The following is an 18443-nucleotide window of genomic DNA, read 5'->3' on the forward strand; positions in this document are numbered from 1 at the left end:
GTTACGATGATTCTCCACTTCACTCTGAATTTATTTGAACTTTTCAAATGTTTCAGACTTGTGTTTCATTAAGTAGATATACGCACATCTGCTCAAATCATATGTGAAAGTCAGAAAATAACGATACCCTCCACGACCATCAACACTCATCGGGCCGCATACATCGGTATGTATTATTTCCAATAAGTCACTAGCTCATTCCATTGTTCTGGAGAAGGGAGTTTTAGTCATCTTGCCCATAAGGTACGGTTTGCAAGCATCAAATGATTCATAATCAAGTGATTCCAAAAGTCCATCTTTATGGAGTTTCTTCATGCGCTTTACACCGATATGACCCAAACGGCAGCGCCACAAATATGTTGCACTATCATTATCGACATTGCACCATTTGGCATCAATATTATGAATATGTGTGTCACTATGATCAAGATTCAATAAACCATCAATATTGGGTGTATGACCATAGAAGGTTTTATTCATGTAAACAGAATAACAATTTATTCTTTGGCTTAGATGAATAATCGTATCGCAATACACATGATCTAATCATATTTATGCTCAACGCAAACACCAAATAACATTTATTTAGGTTCAACACTAGTGCGATGATGATCATATCAATCTTGGAACCACTTTCAAGACACATCGTCACTTCATTCTCAACTAGTCTCTGTTTATTCTATAACTCCTATTTCGAGTTACTAATCTTAGCAACCGAACAAGTATCAAATACTCAGGGGCTACTATAAACACTAGTAAGGTACACATCAATAACCTGTATAACAAATATACCCTTGTTCACTTTGCCATCCTTCTTATCCACCAAATATTCAGGGCATTTCTGCTTCCAGTGACCATTTCCTTTGCAGTAGAAGCACTAGGTTTTAGGCTTTGGTCCAGCTTTGGGCTTCTTCACGGGAGTGACAACTTGCTTGCCATTCTACTTGAAGTTCCCTTCCTTTCCCTTTGTTCTTTTCTTGAAACTAGTGGTCTTATCAATCATCAACACTTGATGCTCTTTTCTTGATTTCTACCTTCGTCAATTTCAGCATCACGAAGAGCTCGGGAATCGTTTTCGTCATCCCTTGCATACTATAGTTCATCACGAAGTTCCAGTAACTTGGTGATGGTGACTAGAGAACTCTATCAATCACTATATTATCTGGAAGATTAACTCCCACTTGATTCAAGTGATTGTAGTACCCAGACAATCTGAGCACATGCTCACTGCTTGAGCTATTCTCCTCCATCTTTTAGCAATAGAACTTGTTGGAGACTTAATATCTCTCAACTCGGGTATTTGCTTGAAATATTAACTTGAACTCCTGGAACATCTCATATGGTCCATGACGTTCAAAACGTCTTTGAAGTCCTGATTCAAAGCCGTTAAGCATGGTGCACTAAACTATCAAGTAGTCATCATATTGAGCTAGCCAAACATTCATAACGTCTGCATCTGCTCCTACAATAGGTCTGTCACCTAGCGATGCATCAAGGACATAATTCTTCTGTGCAGCAATGAGGATAAAGCTCATATCACGGACCAAGTCCACATCATTGCTACTATCATCTTTCAACTTAGTTTTCTCTAGAAACACATATAAACACATAGGGAAGCAACAAAGCGAGCTGTTGATCTACAACATTATTTGCAAAATACTATCAGTACTAAGTTCATGACAAATTAAAGTTCAATTAATCATATTACTTAAGAACTCACACTTAGATAGACATCCCTCTTGTCATCTAAATGATCATGTGATCCAAATCAACTAAACCATGTCAGATCATCACGTGAGATGGAGTAGTTTCCAATGGTGAACAACACTATGTTGATCATATCTACTATATGATTCATGCTTGACCTTTCGGTCTCTAGTGTTCTGAGGCCATATCTGCATATCCTAGGCTCGTCAAGTTTAACCCGAGTATTCTGCGTGTGCAAAACTTTCTTGCACCCGTTGTATGTGAACATAAGGCTTATCACACCTGATCATCACGTGGTGTCTCAGCACGAAGAACTTTCGCAATGGTGCATACTCAGGGAGAACACTTATACCTTGAAATTTTATTAAGGGATCATCTTATAAAGCTACCGCCGAACTAAGCAAAATAAGATGCATAAAGGATAAATGTCGGTGTACAAAAAGAGGGGTACACTTTTTGTACCCCTATAACCGTGCACGGGCAGTCCGAGCCACGGACGCCACCGCACCAAGCAAGGCAAGGGAGGTGAGCCAAGGTAAGGCCGAAGCTCGAAAGAAGCAGAACGACGCCAAGACCAAGACCACAAAGAGCGAAGGGGACGAAGCGGACTCCCCAGGCAAGATCCTTGCCGGGGGCGGTTTTAGCAAATCCGGCAAGACCCTTGCCGTGGCAGCTCGCCCCACACCTACGGAGCGAATCACCCTTGAGTTCACCGCCCCAGTGGGGCAAGGATTCGGGAGACATCCCCGTGGTGGCATGCAGATCTTTGTGAAGACATTCAAGATCAGATACACACTATAGAAGATGACGACCCTTGGCGGGATCCCAGCCAAGGGGGACCACAAGGCCCCCGGCGAGAGCCTTGCCGGGGATAACAGCGGGCGCCACGGCAAGACCCTTGCCGGGGCCCCGGCAAGACCCTTGACGGGGATACGGCGAGGCCCTTACCAAGGACACCCATAGGGCCACCTCAGGCCCACGCCAATTCCAACCCCTACCACCGTTCGCATGCAGCCGCCGACCCAACCAGTTGGGTAGGCACCTGCGTGGCGGTAAGCGGATCTTCGTGGAGACCCACCGCTGCGCCACCTCAGCTACCTCCCTGCCTACATGGCGCCACAGGCACCGCTGGTTAGGGCGCGTGTTGACGCGAAAGGGATCAGCGATGGACAAGACTGGGCTCTCCCCCGCCCCCGATAAAGCAAGGACAGCTAAGCACGACGCATTAAATGTGCCTTGTCATGTAATGCGAGGGATAAACTCGTATCACTGTGCCCTTTCCACCTCCTGTGTGCCACTGTGGCAACCCCTTTTCCCTATAAAAGGAGGCCCAAGGCGACCAGGAGGGGGATTCGGCTTTTTGGAGCTCCTCACGCCCCATTACTAGCTCAAGAACACAGATAAACAAATCATCAAGGCAGGAGTAGGGTTTTACGCATCCTCGCGGCCCGAACCTGGAGAAAGAACCCGTGTGCTATCTGTTTGATCCGCCCTTCTCACAACCCCGTGCCCCGCAAACGTAGTAGGGATTCTCGTGATCCCATAGGTGTCGTCCTCGCACCGACATCTTTGGCGCGCCAGGTAGGGGACGCGCAGTTGTGAGAATCGGCTCTAGCAGTTAGTTCGACGCTTCTTGATCGTCATGGCGCCCAAGAAGAAGATGACGGTGGCGGTTGGCCCGTTGGGAGCCGGACATTCCGTCCCGACGCGGGCGAGCAGCGGACTGGTTGCAGAAAGGACCCGGGGCACCGTTCGCGAACACCAACACCGTCCCAGCAGCCGAAGTTTTGGAGGCGGCGATGTTCGTGCGCCTGGTAACGGGTCGCACGTCGCCAAATCCAAAGACGGAGCCAACCCTCCGCGGGTGGCGCGGGGCCTTCCAGGATCGCTGCCACCCCGCCCGAAGGCGACGCGAGGGCTTCCAAGACTCCCATGCTGACACCGACAACATGATCCTCTCAAGCGGCGCGCGACGAACGGCGTAATCACGCCGAGGACCCCGGGCATCGCCACGGAAAGATCCCCGAGCACCGTTCCCGGGATTTAGAAGACCTGCCCGCCCGCCGAGGCGCTGGTGAAGATGGCGTGCAACCGCGGGGTCGTGATGGAACTCCTTCTGACATGGTCAGAAGTCGAAGCGCGTCGCGATACGTGCAGGTTTCGCTGCCACCAACGCCAGCAGAAGCCCTGGCACGCGCGCAGTTGCTCCTCGATTTCCCTCACACTATGGGGAAACTCGACGAATGGAGAGCCACTATCCGAAGCCTTGTTGCGATGGCCAACAAAGACGAACCGAGTCCGGTGGAGCCCCCGGGTCGACGCTCCGATGGAGTCCCACGCACCAGTGGCAGGAGAGCCAGCGGCGCCGCGACCACGGTGCACTCGCCTCCTCCACACCTGGTACCGCGGACGCCAGCCCGTCGCGATGTCACGGGCGACGAGATCTCCATAGCATCGTCCGACCCGCGGGCCCACTGTGACCAGTGCCAAGTTCTTCAGGAATGAGAACATGAAGATGCTCGAACCACTATCGAGCACCGGCGCGGAGCGCGCCACCAATCACACAGGCGAGCAGGGCCTGTTGTGAGCCACCCAGCACCGGGGAGCCCTGGAGGCCTACCTTACGAGGTAGGCTGTCCGGCTTTTACCCGTGAGCTACGGCAGTTCCAGTGGCCCACTCACCGCACCTTCAAACCCGACGTGGGCGAAAAGTACATTGGCAAGACCCATCCGTCCGAGTTCCTCAGCGTCTACACCATCGCTATGCAAGCTGCCGGAGCCCGCGACGATAAGGTGCTTGCGAATTACTTTCCGTTGGCTCTTAAACCCAAGGCCATGTCATGGTTGATGCACTTGCTGGTAGACTCTATTTCCTCCTGGTCGGACTTGTGCCATGAGTTCGTGGGCGCCTTTACTGGAGGCCACCAAGCCCATGGCCAAGCAAGCGACCTGCACGTCATTCCCCAGAAGGGAGGCAAGAGTCTCCGCAAGTATATTCAGAGGTTCAGCCGGGTACAGTACAATATCCCTGATGTTCACCCTGCCGCCATCATCAGCGCGTTCCACCAGAACATGCGTAACTGCAAGATGCGCGAAGAGCTGGCAATGAACAAGGTGAGAGATGTAGCAGAACTCTATGTTCTTGCTGACAAATGTGCCCGAGCCGAAGAGGTAAGGAAGTACCCCGGCAAAGATGCCGGCGTGGAAACCGACTCCTCAGATGAGGATACTGCCGCCCCGGCGAAGAAAGGCCGGCACCGCAACAGGAAGCGCAAAGAGAAAGCCGTGTTTGCCGTCGAGGGATCCGAAGACGCCGGCTCCACCAAGAAAACCAAGGCAGGTGACCCCGGCAAGGAGGTTGCCAGGTGTGTCGCCTGCTAGGCCTTGGCGGCTGTCGAGAAGCCTGGAAACTCCGACAAGCGATACCGCAAGATCCATCGCACCAAGGGCCATGCTCTCCAGGACTGCCGACAGGTTGAGCTCCTTGCTGAGAAGCAGAGGGCTGAGTATGAGAGGCGGGACAAGGAGAAAGTCCCAGACGGTGCTGAGGGGTTCGGCAAGAAGCATGACGGCCAGGCGGGCCGTCGCGGCAAGGATAAGCAATAGGAGAGGCCCGCTCGGGGTCGTGATAGAAAGCCAGAAGACAACGATCACGAAGAGGACGACTAGTCCGGAGACCAAGAGTTTCAGAAAGCTACAGAGGCCATGTGCATCAACGGCGGCGCCTCGCTGCACACCTCTCACCGCCGGCTCAAACAGTGGGCGCGAGAGATTACAGCGGCAGAGCCGTCGTTTGATGCCCAAAGGCCACTGAAGTGGTCCAGCACACCTATCATTTTTGACACTGAGGACCACCCTGATCGCACTACTGCGGTCGGGTGCTTGCCATTGTTGGTTTCACCAACAATACATAACCTCAAGGTGACGAAGATGCTAGTCGATGGTGGGGCCGGTCTGAACTTGATCTCGCCTGCCGTGATCGAGAAACTACAGATTCCTGATGGAGACCTCGAAGAGACGGGCACGTTTCAGGGGGTCAACCCGGGAAGAAGCCAACCAAAGGGAAAGGTCACGCTGCCCGTGACTTTTGGAAGCGACCTGAACTTCAGGACGGAGAGGATCGTGTTCGATGTTGCCAAGATCCCCTTGCCCTACAACGGGATCCTTGGCCGCCCAGCGCTGGCCAAGTTCATGGCGGCGTCACACTACGCCTACAACACCCTGAAGATGCCAGGACCTATGACGATCATCACCATCCCCTCCGACAAGAAAGATGCGCTGGTTTGCGCTGACCAACTATACCAGCAAGCAGTTGCAGCAGCTGCCGCCGCTAGGGCACTTGCTCCTGCCGCTGGGACCCCGGGAGGGAAGAAGAAGAAGAAGACCGGTGAGACCTCGGACACCCACTCCGGCAAGCGCACCTCTTCGGAGTGTAGCGCTGCCGTCGAGGACGTGCCAGAGAGCTCCACCGGCGGGAACAAGAAGCCCAGGGCCGTACCGCCGGGAACCAAGAAGGTCTCTGTCAATGAGGACGGCACGGGGGGAGCTTTTACCATAAGCTCCACCCTTGACGACAAATAGGAAGACGCGCTCGTCACCTTCCTGCGGGCGAATGTCGATGTGTTTGCATGGCAAGCTTCCGACATCCCCGGTGTTCCCAGGGAGGTGATTGAGCACCACCTTGTTGTCTGCCCTCACGCGCGGCCCGTCAAGCAGAAGGCCAGAAAGCAAGCTTTGGAACGACAAGAGTTCATTACTGAAGAGATCCGGAAACTGGAAGCAGCGGGTTTGGTAAGAGGAGTGCTCCATCCAACGTGGTTGGCCAATCCGGTCGTGGTGCGCAAGGCAAATGGGAAGTGGAGACTATGTATTGATTACACAGATATCAATAAGGCTTGCCCTAAAGACCCCTTCCCGTTGCCGCGCATCGACCAGATTGTTGACTCCACGGCTGGGTGTGATCTGCTGTCATTCCTCGACGCCTACTCCGGCTACCACCAGATCTTCATGACAAGAGAAGATGAAGAGAAAACGGCATTCATCACCCCATGTGGTACGTATTGTTTCATGCGGATGCCTTTCGGGTTGAAGAGTGCTGGTTCGACGTTTGCAAGGGCGGTCCAGATTGGTTTTGAACCCCAACTCCATAGAAATATGGAAGCTTATATGGATGACATAGTGGTCAAAACCAAGGACAGGGCAACCCTCATACCAGATTTGCAAGAAACATTTGCAAACCTGCGCAAGATCAATCTCAAACTGAACCCTGAGAAGTGCGTCTTTGGCGTCCCGTCCGGCAAGCTTCTCGGGTTCTTGGTGTCACAACGTGGGATAGAGGCCAATCCGGACAAAATCAAAGCTATAGAGCAGATTGAGGCACCCAAGCGAATCAAGGATGTGCGTCGGCTTGCTGGTTGCGTCGCTGCCATGGGCAGGTTCATTTCCAAGTCTGCTGAGCGTGCCCTTCCCTTTTTCAAGATCCTGAAGAAGGCGGGCCCGATGGAGTGGACGCCAGAAGCCGAAGCAGCATTGCAAGGTTTGAAGAAGTACCTCTCTTCCGTGCCAATACTAGTTGCGCCTAGGCCACAGGAACCGTTGCTGCTATACCTGGCGGCAACGGACCAGGTGGTCAGCGCCTCACTAGTGGCGCAGAGAGAGGTTGACGACGAGGTTATGGCAGCGGCAGAGCCCGACACCACCAATGCAGAGACGACACGGCCAGGTGACATGCCGCCGAGGAAGAAAATGATGCAGCACCCGGTCTACTTTGTTAGTTCCCACCTGCAGGGGGCTAGATCAAGGTACTCCGGCATGCAGAAACTGCTCTTCGGCCTTCTTATGGCCTCGAGGAAGCTGCGTCACTACTTCCAGGCACATGAAATCACTATCGTCACTCGCTTCCCTCTGCAGCGGATATTGCATAATCCGGATGCAACGGGAAGAATTGTGGAATGGGCACTGGAGCTGTCCAGCTTTGGCCTCAAGTTTGAAAGTACCTCGACAATTCAGAGTTGAGTCCTAGCGGAGTTCATTGTAGAATGGACTGCAACGCCTGACGAAGAAGCCCAAGAGACTGCTCTCCCCGGCAAGGAAGCAAGTTGTGATTGGATCATGTACTTTGATGGAGCTTTCTCCTTACAAGGCGCCGGGGCTGGCGTACTGCTTATCGCGCCCACTGGAAAGCACCTCAAGTACGTGATCCAGATGCACTTCCCCAGGGAGGTGTCAACCAACAATACGGCAGAGTACGAAGGGCTGCTTGCCGGTCTTAGGATCGCGGCGGACCTCGGAATCAAGAAACTCATCGTCAGGGGGGACTCGCACCTTGTCGTCAAGCAAGTCAACAAGGATTACCAGAGCCCGTTGATGAAGGCCTACGTCGATGAAGTGAGAAAGCTGGAAGAGCGTTTCGACGGTATACAGGCTGAACATGTTCCCCGAGCGGAGAACGATATCGCCGATTACCTGTCCAAACGCGCTGCCCTCAAGCTACCTGTGGAACCAGGTACCTTTGTGCTTCAACTAACTCAGCCATCCGTTAATCCATCAACAGAGCAGAATAAGAGGAGGAAATTAGGGCCCGGCAAGTACTTTCCCGCCGAGCTCCCCGGAGCCACCGGCAAAGATGTTGCCGAGGATACTAAGACCGCCACGGGACGACTGGCTCCGGTGGAGCGTCAAGCTCTTGCCGTCGAGACAGCCGCTCCTATAGCGGGGGAAATGCCTTTAGCCCTCGCCGTCGAGCCCCAGGCTCCAGCATGGGCACAGCATACCGTCCGATTCCTCCAAACAGGGGAACTTCCTGAGGAGCAGGAAGAAGCGGAGAAAGTAGCCCGTCGCTCTACCATGTACCAGTTCGTCGATGACGTCCTGTACAGAAAGAGGCCAAATGGTGTGAAATTGAAGTGTATCCCTCGAGAGGAAGGACTGGAGCTGTTGGCGGAGATACACGGAGGCATATGTGGATCCCACATTGGGTCAAGGGCCCTTGCCGGCAAGGCATTTCGGCAAGGCTTCTTCTGGCCCACCGCCCTCCAGGATGCGACGACACTAGTCACCAGGTGTGAAGCGTGTCAGTTCCATTCAAAGAAGCTCCATCAGCCAGCCCAAGCCCTTCAAACCATTCCTCTCTCCTGGCCCTTCTCGGTCTGGGGGCTCGACATACTGGGCCCTTTCCCCCGCGCTGTCGGGGGCTTTGAGTACTTGTACGTTGCGATCGACAAGTTCACAAAGTGGCCAGAGGTGGAGGCAGTGAGGAAGGTCACAGCTCAGTCAGCCGTCAAGTTCTTCAAGGGACTAGTGTGCCGTTTTGGCGTACCTAACAGGGTTATCACCGACAACGGCACCCAGTTCACAAGCCGCACCTTCATGCAATATACCCAAGACCTCGGCAGCAAAGTCTGTTTTGCTTCCGTTGCTCACCCGCGAAGCAATGGTCAAGCTGAGAGGGCAAATGCTGAAGTACTGCGAGGCTTGAGGACCAAGACCTTTGACAGGCTGCACAAGAGTGGAAGGCACTGGATTGATGAGTTGCCGACGGTTCTTTGGTCGATCAGGACGACGCCAAATCGAGCCACCGGCCAGACACCTTTTGCCCTGGTATACGGGGCGGAAGCAGTTCTCCCCACTGAACTCATATACGGGTCACCTCGAGTGCTCGCTTATGACGAGCTTGAGCAAGAGCAACTGCGGCAAGATGACGCAGTGCTCCTTGAGGAAGATCGTCTTCGGGCGGCTGTGAGAGCAGCACGCTACCAGCAAGCCTTGCGCCGCTACCATAGCCGCAAGGTTCATGCCCGGAGCCTTGAGGAAGGCGACCTTGTCCTTCGGCGCGTTCAATCGGCCAAGAATTCCAACAAGTTGACGCCAAAGTGGGAAGGCCCTTATCGGGTAATACGAGTCACGAGGCCCGGCACAGTCCGCCTGGAGACCGAAGATGCTGTTCCGGTGAGTAACTCCTGGAACATTGAGCATCTTCGCAAGTTTTACCCGTGAGGCGCGGCTTGCCGGGCCCCCCGGCAAGCCACCTTTTGTACAAGCATTGCCGATGATGCATGTAACCCTTTGTACAAAGCCAGGCGCAGACCCTGAGCATAAATAAATGAAGCGCTGGCGCCCTAAGTTATAGCATGCATGCTAGGTCAAGTCTCGTCCTTGGTTAGGGTTGATAGTGCTTAAGCGGCGACTAACCCCTAGCTTAGAGGTCGAGTGTGCGTCCCTTTGCTATTCTTTTGTCTTCTTTGGTTCGCAGGACTCGCAGATATCCTTGCCGGATCACTTGAGGACGAAAAGGAAAAGAGGGACAGACCGACATCTAGACCCCGGCAAGCCAGTATTGCCGGGGGCTGCAAGTACAAAGATTCACCCACGGCAAACCAGAGTTGCCGGGGGCTACAACTTCAGATAAGTTCTTCATCCCTTATCATGCATTCCCTCATGGGCTGAGGTATGTGAAACCTCGTTTTTTCCAAAGCTACCGCGCTCCCCTAAAAACTCTAGGCCCTAGGGCTCGCTCCTGGGGCCAGGTTTAGTCGTAGTCGCGGCGGCAAAAGGATGAAACGAGGAGCCTGAACCCACCTCATCCCTGCCTCCGCCGAAAGCGTGAGAAGGGTCGAGCGAAGTGGGAAGACGGCAGGGCCTGTTGCCGGGCAAGGAAATGTTTATCTTGAGGATATCAAGGATTTATTCCTTGTCGTGGGTTCTACCCGCAAACAAATGACCCGGCAAGCATCCCTTTTTCATTAAAAACATTCCACTCAGGTACAGCCCATAGGGAATGAAAAACATGAATGGTGGGATTACAAGTTTTAAATTCAGCTAAAGCCTAAAGGCTTACAAACTAAAAAGAGATAAGGTGCCCGTAACCCCTTTCTTGTCCCTCTCCTCAGGAGGCAGGTCAAGGAGGCGAAAAGGGCAAAAGGGAGCGCCTAGGCGAGCTACGGGTGGCAGGAGGCACCAAGAGAACATCTCGGTGACCGTCCGAAGGCTGGATGGTGATGGCGGCACCGGAAGCAGAGCTCGAAGACGAGGCGGCAGGACGTCAGCACGCGTCGAAGGCGCCGGTGCCCGCGTACTCCAACTTGACGTCCTTGCCGCCCGCCCTCTTCCTCTTCTGCAGCCTCCCAGCGCCAGCCTCCCAAGGAAACGACCCCGAGAAGTTCAGGAAGCCGGCGACACAGATGATGGGATCGTCGGTGCCGCACGGAGCGGCGCCCGACACCTAGTCAGACCCGTCATTCTACCGCCCGCTACCCTCGTCGTCGCTACCGCTGTCCTCCTCGTCACTCCCGCCCGAGGAGGAGTCTTCGCTATTAGAAGAGCTCTCCACGCAGAACCTTGCCTGAGTCCCGAAGCACCCAAAGACCTTGACGGAGAGGAGGCCGCCATCCATCAGCTTGAAATGGAGGGTGAGCCCCACCGTCAAGCGGTGGATATGAGCGAACGTATTCCACCCTCGACCAAGATACATCACGTGAGGGGCTGGGAAGTCGACGCGAGCTCGCGTACCACTGATCCAACAGCCCCTCATGTGCAACCGCAAGGACTCCGGCAGATCCAGCTCCATCTCGCTCACGAATGGAGTCGGGAGACGAAGAAAACGGCGAGGCAACCGGCGCAGTCTGACGAAGAACTCGCAAGGGTCATCCCCAACATGGCCCTCCATGGGGGGAGGAACTACTGGCGAAGGCGAGGCCGGCGCGCCGCCCCGTTCTCCTCTTCCCTGAGCACCTCGGCCTCGCCCACGGCCTCGCCCCTCCCCTTCCCTCGCGGCTGGCTCTGCCACCACGGGTAAAGGGGAAGGGAGGGCGCGTTGTCGAGCGGCGACCCTCACCGCCACCGTTGAAGAACCAGGATTCCCTCTCTCCATGGCGGATGGAGGGAGGGGGAGGGAGCAGAAGCTGAAGGAAAGAGAAGATGGAAGAGTGCGGGACGCCATCTCCTTCCCCCCACCCCACTCAGCCAATCAAGACGCGGAAGGCGCAGGGAACTGGGACCAACTCACTGCCCCGGCCCGCGACGGCCCGGTTCCCCGCCTCCACCGTTCGCCACCCTGAGCGCGTGAGAACCACGTGGCAGGCATGCGGACCGAGGCGACAGGTGAGGTGACCTCTCCCCACCCCGTGATCATGGGGGTGGACGCCTTGAAGACCACGCCCCGGCCCCGTTCAGTAAACGGGTCGAGCCTCCACGCCTCCCTCCGTTTATGGGGAAGGCGCGAACCGCCCCCTTTTACTACGACGTGACGCATGCGCGCAGAGCTCAGCCCCACGCATGCCGCCCACGTCACACACGCCTCCCCACGCCGAGCCACGCGCGGGAGGCATGAGAAGCGCAGCGCGCGAAGAAACTTACCGTGGTAAAAACTACCCCGCCTGCCCGCGCACCGTTTTTGGGCCTAGCCCAACGACGCGATTGCGCTTACGTGTGGCCCAGGCCCGGGGGCTCCTGTCGGTGTACAAAAAGAGGGGTACACTTTTTGTACCCCTATAACTGTGCACGGGCAGTCCGAGCCACGGACGCCACCGCACCGAGCAAGGCAAGGGAGGTGAGCCAAGGTAAGGCCGAAGCTCGAAAGAAGCAGAACGACGCCAAGACCAAGACCACAAAGAGCAAAGGGGACGAAGCGGACTCCCCCGGCAAGATCCTTGCCGGGGGCGGTTTTAGCAAATCCGGCAAGACCCTTGCCGTGGCAGCTCGCCCCACACCTACGGAGCGAATCACCCTTGAGTTCACTGCCCCCATGGGGCAAGGATTCGGGAGACATCCCCGTGGTGGCATGCAGATCTTTGTGAAGACATTCAAGATCAGATACACACTATAGAAGATGACGACCCTTGGCGGGATCCCAGCCAAGGAGGACCACAAGGCCCCCGGCAAGAGCCTTGCCGGGGATGACAGGGCCAGGCAAGCCCTTGCCGGGCCCCGGCAAGACCCTTGCCGGGGCTACGGCGAGGCCCTTGCCAAGGACACCCGTAGGGCCACCATCAGGCCCACGCCAATCCAAACCTCTACCACCGTTCGCATGCAGCTGCCGACCCAACCAGTTGGGCAGGCACCTGCGTGGCGGCAAGCGGATCTTCGTGGAGACCCACCGCTGCGCCACCTCAGCTACCTGCCTGCCTACATGGCACCACGGGCACCGCTGGCCAGGGCGCGTGTCGACACGAAAGGGATCGGCGACGGACAAGACTGGGCTCTCCCCCGTCCCCGATAAAGCAAGGACACCTAAGCAAGACGCATTAAATGCGCCTTGTCATGTAATGCGAGGGATAAACTCGTATCACTGTGCCCTTTCCACCTCCTGTGTGCCACTGTGGCAACCCCTTTCCCTATAAAAGGAGGCCCAAGGCGACCAGGAGGGGGATTCGGCTTTTTGGAGCTCCTCACGCCCCATTGCTAGCTCAAGAACACAGATAAACAAACCATCAAGGCAGGAGTAGGGTTTTACGCATCCTCGCGGCCCGAACCTGGATAAAGAACCCGTGTGCTATCTGTTTGATCCGCCCTTCTCACAACCCCGCGCCCCGCAACCATAGTAGGGATTCTCGTGATCCCATAGGTGTCGTCCTCGCACCGACAATAAACATCACATGCAATCAAAATACATTGAAAATATGCCATTTGATCATCTCGATTGATATCGATCTCAAGTATCATGATCCTATCATCACAGCATGACACAATGCTTCACCCGATCTCTATCACGTGCTAGTCACATATGGTCGCGCCCAACTATGCTCTGCACTATTGCTATCGCATAGCAATAAAGTAAAGAAATTATTTGGCGCTTGCATCCTATGCGATAAAGAAACAACCATAAGGCTCCTGCCAGTTGCTGATAACTCTAACAAAACATGATCATCTCATACAACAACTTATATCTCATCACGTCTTGACCATATCACATCACAACAAGCCCTGCAAAAACAAGTTAGACGTCCTCTACTTTGTTGTTGCAAGTTTTATGTGGCTGCTAGGGGCTGAGCAAGAACCGTTCTCACGTAACGCATCAAAACCACAATGATTTTTTGTCAAGTATGTGCTATTTTAACCTTCAATAAGCACCGGGCGTAGCCACACTCGATTCAACTAAAGTTGGAGAAACTGACACCCGCCAGCCACCTGTGTACGAAGCACGTTGGTAGTACCAGTCTCGCGTAAGCGTACGCGTAATGTCGGTCCGGGCCGCTTCATCCAACAATACCGCCAAATCAAATATGACATGCTGGTAAGCATTATGACTATTATCGCCCACAACTCACTTGTGTTCTACTTGTGCATATAACATATACGCATAAACTTGGCTCGGATGCCGTTGTTGGGGAATGTAGTAATTTCAAAACAAATTCTATGCACACGCAAAATCATGGTGATTCATAGCAACGAGAGGGGAGAGTGTTGTCCATGTACCGTCGTAGACCGAAAGCGGAAGCGTTATGACAACATGGTTGATGTAGTCGTACGCCTTCACGATCCGACCGATCCAAGTACCGAACATACGGCACCTCCGCGTTCAGCACACGTTCAGCTCGATGACGTCCCTCGTACTCTTGATCCAGTTGACGCCGAGGGTGAGTTCTGTCAGCACGACGGCGTGGTGACGGTGATGATGATGCTATCGGCGCAGGGCTTCGCCTAAGCTTTGCAACAGTATGATCGAGGTGTGTAACTATGGAGGGGGGAACCGCACACGGCTAAGAGATTGTCTGTTGTGCCTTTGGGGTCTCCCCTGCCCACGCATATAAAGGAGGGAGGAGGAGGAGGCCGGCCCTAGAGGGGGCGCGCCAAGTGTGGGGAGTCCTACTAGGACTCCCAAGTCCTAGTGGGATTCCCCTTTTCCTTTCCGGAGTAGGAGAGAAGAAAGAGGGAAAGAGAGAGAGAGTAGGAAAGGCCAAGGGGGGCTGCCGCCCCCTTTCCCCTAGTCCAATTTGGACCCATGGGGGGGCGCGCGCCTCCTTCCCTTTGGCCTGCCTCCTCTATTCCCGTATGGCCGAATAAGGCCCAATACTTCTCCCGGCGAATTCCCGTACCTCTCCGGTACTCCGAAAAATACCCGAATCACTCGGAACCTTTATGATGTCCGAATATAGCCTTCCAATATATCGATCTTTACGGCTTGACCATTTTGAGACTCCTTGTCATGTCAGTGATCTCATCCGGGACTCCAACAAGTTTTGGCCATCAAATCACATAACTCATAATACAAATCATCATCGAACGTTAAGCGTGCGGACCCTACGGGTTTGAGAACTATGTAGACATGACCGAGACACGTCTCTGATCAACAAACAATATTGGAACCTGGACGCTCATATTGGCTCCCACATATTCTAGGAAGATCTTTATCGGTCAAACCGCATAACAACATACGTTATTCCCTTTGTCATCAGTATGTTACTTGCCCGAGATTCGATAGTCAGTATCTCAATACCTAGTTCAATCTTGTTACCGACAAGTCTCTTTACTCATTCCGTAAGGCATTATCCCGTAAGTAACTCATTAGTCACATTGCTTGCAAGGCTTATAGTGATGTGCATTACCGAGAGGGCCCAGAGATACCTTTCCGAGAATCGGAGTGACAAATCCTAATCTCGGTCTATGCCAACTCAACAAATACCATCGGAGACACCTGTAGAGCACATTTATAATCACCCAGTTACGTTGTGACGTTTGGTAGCACAAAAAGTGTTCCTCCGGTATTCCGGAGTTGCATAATCTCATAGTCATAGGAACATGTATAAGTCATGAAGAAAGCAATAGCAACATACTAAACGATCAAGTGCTAAGCTAACGGAATGGGTCAAGTCAATCACATCATTCCCTAATGATGTGATCCCGTTTATCAAATGACAACTTATGTCAATGGCTAGGAAACTTAACCATCTTTGATTTACAAGCTAGTCAAGTAGAGGCATACTAGTGAGACTCTATTTGTCTATGTATTCACACATGTACTAAGTTTCCGGTTAATACAATTCTAGCATGAATAATAAACATTTATCATGATATAAGGAAATATATAAATAACAAATTTATTATTGCCTCTAGGGCATATTTCCTTCAAGTAGTACTCCAAGAAACGGGCCAGAATCGGCCCAAACTGCGAGTCTTCACGACCAACACGTAAGTACACCTTGGGGTTCGACGACCATGGAAATCACTTTGGGACTCCAAAGCGGTGAGTAATAGTCCGTGAAAGAGCCCAAAATCGGGCAAACTTAGGATTATTGATGAACGATACATAAACACACCCCGGGGGTTCGTCAATCATGGAAATCGCTCCAGGAACCTCAAACAGATTAATAGTCCAAGAAACAGGCCAGAATTGGCAAAAACTGCGATTGTTGATGACCGACACGAAAGCGCATAGTGAGGTTCAACAACCATGGAAATCGCTTTGGGACCCCAAAACGAGTAATAGTCCATGCAACGGGTCAGAATGGACAAAAACTGCGAGTGTTGATGACCGACACGTAAACGCACCCCGGGGTTCGTCAATCGTGGAAACCACTCCGGGACCCCCAATCAGTGAGTAATAGTCTACGAAACGGGCCAAAATTGGCCAAAACTACGAGTGTTGATGACCGGCATGTAAGAGCACCTTGGGTTTCAAAAACTATGGAACTCGCTTTGGGACCCCAAAACGGTGAGTAATAATCCAAGAAACGGGTCAGAATTGGCTAAAACTGAGTGTTGACGACGAACACGTAAAGGCACCCCGGGGATCTTCAATTGTGAAAATCGCTCTGGGACCCAAAACCGGTGAGTAATAGTCCACGAAATGGACCAGAATAGCCGAAATTGTGAGTGTTGATGACCGACACGTAAACGCAACTCTGGTTCCTCAATCGTGGAAATCACTTCGGGACCCCAAAACTGAGTAGTAGTCCAAGAAATGGGCCAGAATCGGCCCAAACTGCGAGTCTTCACGACCAACACGTAAGCACACCTTGGGGTTTGATGATCATGGTAATCGCTTTGGGACCCCAAAACGGTGAGTAATAGTCCATGAAAGAGTCCGAAATTGGACAAACTTAGGATTATTGACGAACAATACAAAAACGCACCCCGAGGGTTCGTTAACCATGGACATCGATCAGGGACCCCAAATCAGTGAGTAATAGTCCATGAAAAGGGCCGGAATTGACCAAAACTGCGAGAGTGATGACCGACAGATAAACGCACGCCGGTGTTTGTCAATCGTGGAAATCACTCCAGGAACCTAAAACTGAGTAATACTCCAAGAAACGGGTCGGAATCGGCCTAAACTGCGATTGTTGATGACCGACACGAAAGAGCATATTGGGGTTCAACAACCATGGAAATCGCTTTGGGACCCCAAAAAGGTGAGTAATAGTCAACGCAACGGGTCAGAATCGACAAAAACCGTGAGTGTTGATGACCGACACGTAAACGCACCCCGGGGTTCGGCAATCGTGGAAATCACTCCGGGACCCCCAAATAGTGAGTAATAGTCCACGAAATGGGACAGAATTGGCCAAATCTGCGAGTATTGATGATCGGCATGTAAGCGCACCTTGGGGTTCAACAACTATGGAAATCGCTTCGGGACCCCAAAACGGTGAGTAATAATCCAAGAAACGGGTCAGAATTGTCTGATACGTCTCCGTCGTGTCTACTTTTCCAAAAACTTTTGCCCTTGTTTTGGACTCTAACTTGCATGATTTGAATGGAACTAACCCGGACTGATGCTGTTTCCAGCAGAACTACCATGGTGTTATTTTTGTGCAGAAATAAAAGTTCTCGGTATAACCTGCAAATCCATGGAGGCACTTTTCAGAATTAATAAAAAATACTGGCGAAAGAATTAACGTTAGGGGGCCCACACCTTGGTCATGAGGGTGGGGGTGCGTCCCCTCCCCTAGGGTGCACCCCCTGCCTCGTGGGCCCCCTGGACGTCCACTGACCTCAACTCCAACTCCATATATTTGCTTTCGCGAAGAAAAAAAGAAGTGAAGAAGGGTTCATCTCGTTTTACGATATGGAGCCGCTGCCAAGCCCTAAAACCTCTCGGGAGGGATGATCTGGAGTCTGTTCGGGGCTCCGGAGAGGGGAATCCATCGTCGTCGTCATCATCAACCATCCTCCATCACCAATTTCATGATGCTCAGCGGTGCGTGAGTAATTCCATCATCGGCTTGCTGGACGGTGATGGGTTGGATGAGATTTACCATGTAATTAAGTTAGTTTTGTTAGGGTTTGATCCCTACTATCCACTATGTTCTGAGATTGATGTTGCTATGACTTTGCTATGCTTAATGCTTGTCACTAGGGCCCGAGTACCATGATTTAAGATCTGAACCTATTATGTTTTCATGAATATATGTGAGTTCTTGATCCCATCTTGCAAGTCTATAGTCACCTATTTTGTGTTATGATCCGTTGACCCCGAAGTGACAATAATCGGGATACTTACCGGTGATGACCATAGTTTGAGGAGTTCATGTATTCACTTAGTGTTAATGCTTTGGTCCGGTTCTCTATTAAAAGGAGGCCTTAATATCCCTTAGTTTCCATTAGGACCCCGCTGCCACGGGAGAGTAGGACAAAAGATGTCATGCAAGTTCTTTTCCATAAGCATGTATAACTATATTCGGAATACATGCCTACATTACATTGATGAACTGGAGCTAGTTCTGTGTCACCCTATGTTAAAACTATTACATGAGGAATCATATCCGACATAATCATCCATCATCGATCCAATGCCTACG

The sequence above is a fragment of the Triticum aestivum genome, chromosome 6B, assembly GCF_018294505.1.
Source record: "Triticum aestivum cultivar Chinese Spring chromosome 6B, IWGSC CS RefSeq v2.1, whole genome shotgun sequence".
In the NCBI taxonomy this organism is placed as follows: Eukaryota; Viridiplantae; Streptophyta; class Magnoliopsida; order Poales; family Poaceae; genus Triticum; species Triticum aestivum.